This window comes from Mus caroli, chromosome 5 (genome assembly GCF_900094665.2).
Source record: "Mus caroli chromosome 5, CAROLI_EIJ_v1.1, whole genome shotgun sequence".
In the NCBI taxonomy this organism is placed as follows: Eukaryota; Metazoa; Chordata; class Mammalia; order Rodentia; family Muridae; genus Mus; species Mus caroli.
The window spans coordinates 24656699-24663348 of NC_034574.1; the positions used below are offsets into that span (position 1 = coordinate 24656699).

Sequence of the window (6650 nt, forward strand, 5' to 3'; positions counted from 1 at the left end):
CAAAAAGTGCTTACTGACAGGAGCCTGGTATAGCTCTCTCCTGAGAGGCTCTACCAGTGCCTCATAAACACAGAGGTGGATGTATGCTCACAGATATCCATTGGACTGAGCATAGGATCCCCAATGAAGGAGCTAGAGAAAGGACCCAAGGAGCTAAAGGGGTTTGTAGCCCCATAGGAGGTTCAACAATATGAACTAGCCAGTACCTCCAGAGCTCCCAGAGATTAAACCACTAACCAAAGAGCACACATGGTGGGACTCATGGCTCCAGTGGCATATGCAGCAGAGGATGGCCTAGTCTGACATCAATGGGAGAAGAGGACCTTTGTCCTTTGAAGGCTCTATGCCTCAGTGTGGGGGAATGCTAGGGCCAGAAAGCTGGAGTGGGTGGGTTGTTGAGCAGGGGGAAGGGAGGTTATAGGGGGAGGGTGTTTTTCGGGTGGGGAAACTAAGAATAGGGATAACATTTGTAATGTAAATAAAGAAAATATCCAATAGAAAAGATACTTATTCAGGATAAAAAAAAAAGACTGTCATAGATAGAACTCTTTATTGTTAATTTGTAGGTACAGCGATTTCACAGGAGTGCCCTCTCAAGTGACTCACTTGGCTAGACACTTGGTTTCATGTCTGACTGTGACGTTTTCACTCCATTGATGAGCAAAGGGTAGCAGAAAGGCCGGAATCTTCACAAAGTCACTCAGTGAGCTGTGACAGAGGCAGGATCATCACCTCATATTCCCAGCCTGGGAGTTCCTGGTCCCCATCACTTGCCCCACATGGACACAGCTAGCACCAAGTTCTCCAGCTTCCTGGTGGGGATTCAACCAAACCCCTTTGCTCTTGGCCCTCTGCATTCTACCCTTTCCTGGAAACCTGAGCTGTAAAACTAAGGTGAAGAAAAGTCGGAAAAAAAGAAACAAAAGGAAAGGAAACCACCCCCCCTCCCCAAGTGGGTGGCAAGTGCTAGCTACTTCAGCTCCTCAGGGAGCTGTCTGCTCTACCTCACGTCCACCTTCATTTCACCTCACTCCCGTGAACCCTGATGCCCGCGCTTAGCATGGTGTCAGAGCCATGGCCACCTAGCAGTGTGGGAAAGCCCAGGTTATGGACCAAGAGTCTGCAGATCCTGCTGCTTGCCAATGCGAACACACCCGGGAGCCAAGCCCCAGGAGTCCTGGACCTAGCCTGGTGTTTTCAGAGGCTCTGTGGGAGGCGAGGGTGGAGATGGGTTGGTGACCCAGAAAGCCACAACAGTCAAGCTTGCTGCAAACACACGAAGTTTTAATGGCACACAAACCAGCATGCTGAGGTCGAGACCCATACACCACGCAGGGGTAGAGGAGTCTGACGACGACCCTATTTTCCAGCAGGCTTATAAAGGCAAAAAACACAACCTAGGGGGAGGATCGGAGAGGAAATAGGGGAAGTCTAGGGGCGGATATTTACTTCAAGGCACCTGGGACATTGAAACATTTTGTGGTTGTCTTTCCCAAAAGTTCCGGGGAATTAGGCCATCTGGCCAGGGGCCGGGGCCCATGTTCTCAGGGCAGTCAGTATTTTTTTATTCTTCAGTACGAACTTCACACAGGACCAAACTAACCAGTGTCGCCAGAGCTCCCTGAGACTAAACCACCAACCAAAGAAAACACATGGTGGGACTCACGGCTCCAGCTGCCTAGTCGGTCATAAATGGGAAGAGAGGCCCTTAGTCAGCCTGTGAAGTTTCTATGCCCCAGTATAGGGGAATGCCAGGGTCAGGAAGCAGAAGTGGGTGGGTTGGGGAGCAGGGGGAGGTGGGAGAGGATAGGGGCTTTTCAGAGAGGAAACTAGGAAAGGGGATAACATTTGAAATGTAAATAAAGAAATATCTAATTTTTAAAATGTGAGCATTTTCAGCAGTAAGCCTCAGAGGCTGAAAACATTCTCGGCCTTGTTAAGATTGTTTAGAGGCCGAGGCTTCCAGGACTTAGGCCTGATTAGCAAATGGAGGTAAGAAGCCTCAGAGATGACAATTACAACAGGAGACTTAAAAAATCATATTTCTAAAAATATAAATGAGAGTGAAACTTGAAGATGGAAAGACTCCGGGGTGAGGGGATAGAAAGAGCGCCTCGGACTATATTTGTTTTGGATCAGGACATGGCAAAGGACAAAGAGAAGAATGAGAGGATCAGTTTGGAGACAGACAGGAAGAGACCAAGGGTATCTTGTCTTCCATCTGAATGATAGAAGGGATGCATGGAACATCTTTTAACTGCTGAGGGCTGAGAACTAGAGCCCAGAGGAGAAAGAACTAGGTAGCTCAAACAAGCAAACAAACAAACACAATGAATCAGCATCCTCCACTGATTTGGTCCTGTGGGAATTTAAGCACCAGGTTGCCATTCTTTTTCCAGAAAAATTTCCAGATGCCTGAGGTGCAAATGTTAATGTAAACTACTGTTTTCTAAACATTACCATCTAGCTTAATTTCTTTCTCCTAAAACGGTTTTTGTTGTCTTTCTCTTGGAAAACCAACCTGTTAACTGTTATTACTGTTTGCCTCAAGATCTAGAATTTAACTGCTAAGATCCGACTGTAATTGATGAGCCAAGGGAACAACCTACAGGCTGTCTCTGAAATGGAGACTGGGGAATGGAAGAGAATCAGAGTTCTTCGTCATCTTTGCCTACATGAGTTCAAAAAGATTCTGGTCAAAAAAAGACCACAAACAATAAAACCACATTTGTTGTCTGTCAAGATTAGCACGTACATTTAATCCCAGCACTCCAGAGGTAGAGGCCAGCCAATCTTTATGAGTTTGCAGCCAGCCTGGCCTTTATAGGGAGTTCCAGATTAGCCTACCCAGTGAAACTGTCTCAAAACAACACCCCTCCCAGGAGAAGGGGAGGGGAGGTGGGGGAGGATCTGTGTGAGAGAGCAACTAGGAGGAGAGGTGGGGGGCGCTGATATTGGGATGTAAAGTGAATAAATAAATTAATGGGAAAAAAAAACCCACAAACCCACCCACCTTTGTATAAAGTAGATAAGGTCATTCTTATGTGCCCAACCTGCCCTCTAGTGTTTCATTTGAAGTGCTACTAAAATTTCTTAATCTCAAAATATCTGCTTAATAGGATTAAGAACTGTCATCAAATGAACAGAATAAGACTAAATCTCTGACAGGGATGAAAATCACATAGTAGAAAAGTGAAGGTCCTTCCAGAAGTTAGTGGCAATTTCTCTGGGGAGAGCTGCAATATCAATGGTAAATATACATACTATATTTCAAGTTGTTTGTTAAATGGGGCATTGTACCGGCTAGTTTGGTGTCAATTTGACACATGCTGGAGTTATCACAGAGAAAGGAGCTTCAGTTGAGAAAATGCCTCCATGAGATCCANCTGTAAGGCATTTTCTCAATTAGTGATCAAGAGGGAAAGGCCCCTTGTGGGTGGGACCATCTCTGGGCTGNTAGTNTTGGTTCTATAAGAAAGCAGGCTGAGCAAGCCAGGGGAAGCAAGCCAGTAAAGAACATCCCTCCATGGCCTCTGCATCAGCTCCTGCTTCCTGACCTGCTTGAGTTCCAGTCCTGACTTCCTTGGTGATGAATAGCAGTATGGAAGTGTAAGCGGAATAAACCCTTTCCTCCCCAACTTGCTTCTTGGTCATGTTTGTGCAGGAATAGAAACCCTGACTAAGACAGGCATGTACAGAAAGAAGAGAACAGTTCAAATGTCATATAAAATGTGATCACTATGTTATTGCTAATATAGCTGCTGTTACATTCATGTATTAAAAGATATTTAAAATGTTAATTAGTACAGTTTTATTATAACAGATATTCATAAAGTAGATAAATATAATTTTAAATCTTTTAGGTTTAATTTTATTAAAATATGCATTTAATCTTGTCTTGATAAAGTTTAAAGTGTTTGTGTTTGGGATATTTATAACTAATGTAAACTATGTTTATTTTTTTCTTCTTTCTTTATTGTTAGGTACAACATATAAATACATAACAAGCAAGAACATAAGAAGCTTAAAAAAAAAAACCAAAACAAAAACAAAAAACAAAAAAACAAAAACCCAAAGAGGTCTTTAAACCTTTTTCTGAAAGTATAAAACCATGAGAGTGCTCAGACCAAGGGTGATACTGCAGGCCAGAGGCAGCAGGAGGCAGACAAGCACTGCTTCTCTTCCAGAGCCTGCACCTAACAGGGTTTCTATCAGCAGCTGGATGCTCTACAGGGGAACCACCCAAATAGCACTCCCCTTTGACAGGGAGGCGAAGAGGAAGCAGTCATTAAAACTCTTTCTTTCTGCCCCAAACCAAGGAAAAGAACATAGTCTCTCCCCAGCTTTCCTGGGCATGATGCCCCGAACCTGACATTTACCCAATCTGTCCAACTCAGTTCCTAACCAAAGCCAGAAGGTGCCCAAAGTTTTTGGGAGAGGGGAAGAGGCTAGCGTGTTATCAAACAGATCTTTATTTAAAGTCATCATTGGTGCTGTTTCTTGCTGTTTATTTGTTTGCTAGCCTGTTCTTCCAGTTCCATGACTAGGTGCAGGCCTTGATGACTTCTTGAAGGCCTGAGAAGTGCTTAGCCTGCTTAGCCTGCTGTGTCAGGGCAGATTCTGCCTTGTTCACAAAGGTCTCCAGGTCACAGTCTGGCTGATTCGTCATCTCAGAGAGCTCAAGCCAGCTTGGTCCTTGCTGTGTGATCTCCCTGGGCTCTTCCAGGGCCCTGATCTGAGTCATGGCTTCATTAAAGCTGGATATCTGGGAAGACAGCTCCTCCTCTTCATTGCCAGCCAGAGACGTCCCATTAGAGCTGGCTTCCATCACTTCTGTTCCCATCTGAACCGACTGCTCTCCAGCGGGCCCACTGTGGGGGCTTAGCTCCTTGACTCTGTCTGTGTATCTCAGCATGTTTAACATGAATTCATAGGAGCTTATGCCTGGTGAGATCATGGTAGTCATGCAGGTCTTTGAGTTCTCCCCAGTGAACGAGGCCCTCAGCAGCTGTGTCAGCTTGCTTTCACAGACCGGTGTATGAGCCTTGTTCTGTCCCAGAGCCCGGATACATTCCTTCAGAGCCAGGAGAGACTTGTTAATTTCTGCACTCTCCATGTGAGTCTGCCGGTCAGCACTACAAGTGTCAGCCCCTCATTCATTCCCTGCCAGATCCACCAAAGAGAATTTGCCATGTAATCTCCCTTGCGCTCGAAGAAGAATCTGGAAGCAGGTGTGGGAGCAGGAGGAAGTGGAGTTGGCAAATGTTTGTCCAGAAGTCCTGCAGGTGCTGCCCATGTTGATCATCTTGACGACATCATCAGCACAGGTAACCAGATACTCCTGCAGTCCCACAGCCTGCACCTGCTACCTGCTGTCCTCCAGCACATGTAACTTGGCCTTTTTGTTGAGCAGATCAAACACCTTCCCATTGTAGATCACGAAGAACATCACATAAACTTCCAGTTTTAAGTTCCAGTATGGAGACTGATTCTTCAGAAGGAAGACATCCTGAGAAACCATTGTGTAGATCCCTTTGGATGTGTTCTGACTTTTACCAGACAGGTCTCCACCCATTGTGTGTGTCTTCCCACTGCCTGTCTGTCCATAGGTAAAGCATGTTGCTTTTCTCCCTTCAAAAATTGCCTGTACCAGTGGCCTTGCTGTGAACCTGAATCTGCTAAACTCATGTGGGTGATGAGGTAGCTGCATAAACCACTGAAAGGTGTAATCTCAGCACTTGCGAGGCTGAGGCAGAACTGTCATGGTTCAAGACCATCTGAGCAACACAGGTCTAGGATAGCCTGGGCTACAGAATGAGCTCTTGTCCCAACAAAACTTCAAAGAGAACTGCTCGTAAACTATGTTTAAAAGAGAAGTCATTGTCTCAGAAAAGTTTAACTGCACATTGTATATTGTGATAGGTTTGTAAGAAGTATGAAAAAATCCAAGCACATGGAAATGGAGACAGGAGGACCGAGAATTTTGGACATAAGAAGTCTCCATGACATACATCAATTCTGCCTTTACACACCCTTACTGTTGATAAGAAAAGCCAATGAAATTTAGACTCTATAGTGCTATGAATCCTATTATTCATTGGCGTGGCTTTCTAGTACACACACATATGATACTATTATAGTTGTGGTTATTGAGGCAGGTCTTGCTATGTGGCCCATGCTGCCTGAAATTCTCAACACTATTGCCCCAGTGTCTATGTACTACCATGCCCAGCTTCATGCACATACTTAACTGTCAGGAAGAATGTAAATGAAATAGGACTAAGTGAGTTTGTTTGGCTTTGAACTGGTAGTTTATGTGTCCTTGTGCGCTAGACACTTTAGCATGAAGTGTTTAAAGGAATAGAGAGAAATTGACAGAAAAGTGCTTTGAAGCACCATGTGTTCTCAATTTACTCAAGAGAGTAGCCTCAAGGAAAGCATTAGAGCAGGTTGGTTTCCCTTCATAGGAGCACTAGACCATGAAGCCACCACTCTTGGTGCTTTCTGTGTATCTGCTATGGTTGGAATATTGTGCACCTACTTGGAAGGAGACAGATGCTACTGATGGAAACCTGAAGAGTATGTTTGGCTTGTCTGCCCTGTTTGCATGTTTGCCTTCCCTGCTGATGTTTATGTGCAGTTGCATCACA

The 6650-nt window shown here is 44.9% G+C and overlaps 1 pseudogene; it reads right to left on the reverse strand.

Annotated features, from left to right (window-relative positions):
- Nucleotides 1-4484: 4484 nt before the first annotated feature.
- On the reverse strand, nucleotides 4485-5710 carry LOC110294166 (annotated as a pseudogene).
- Nucleotides 5711-6650: the final 940 nt, after the last annotated feature.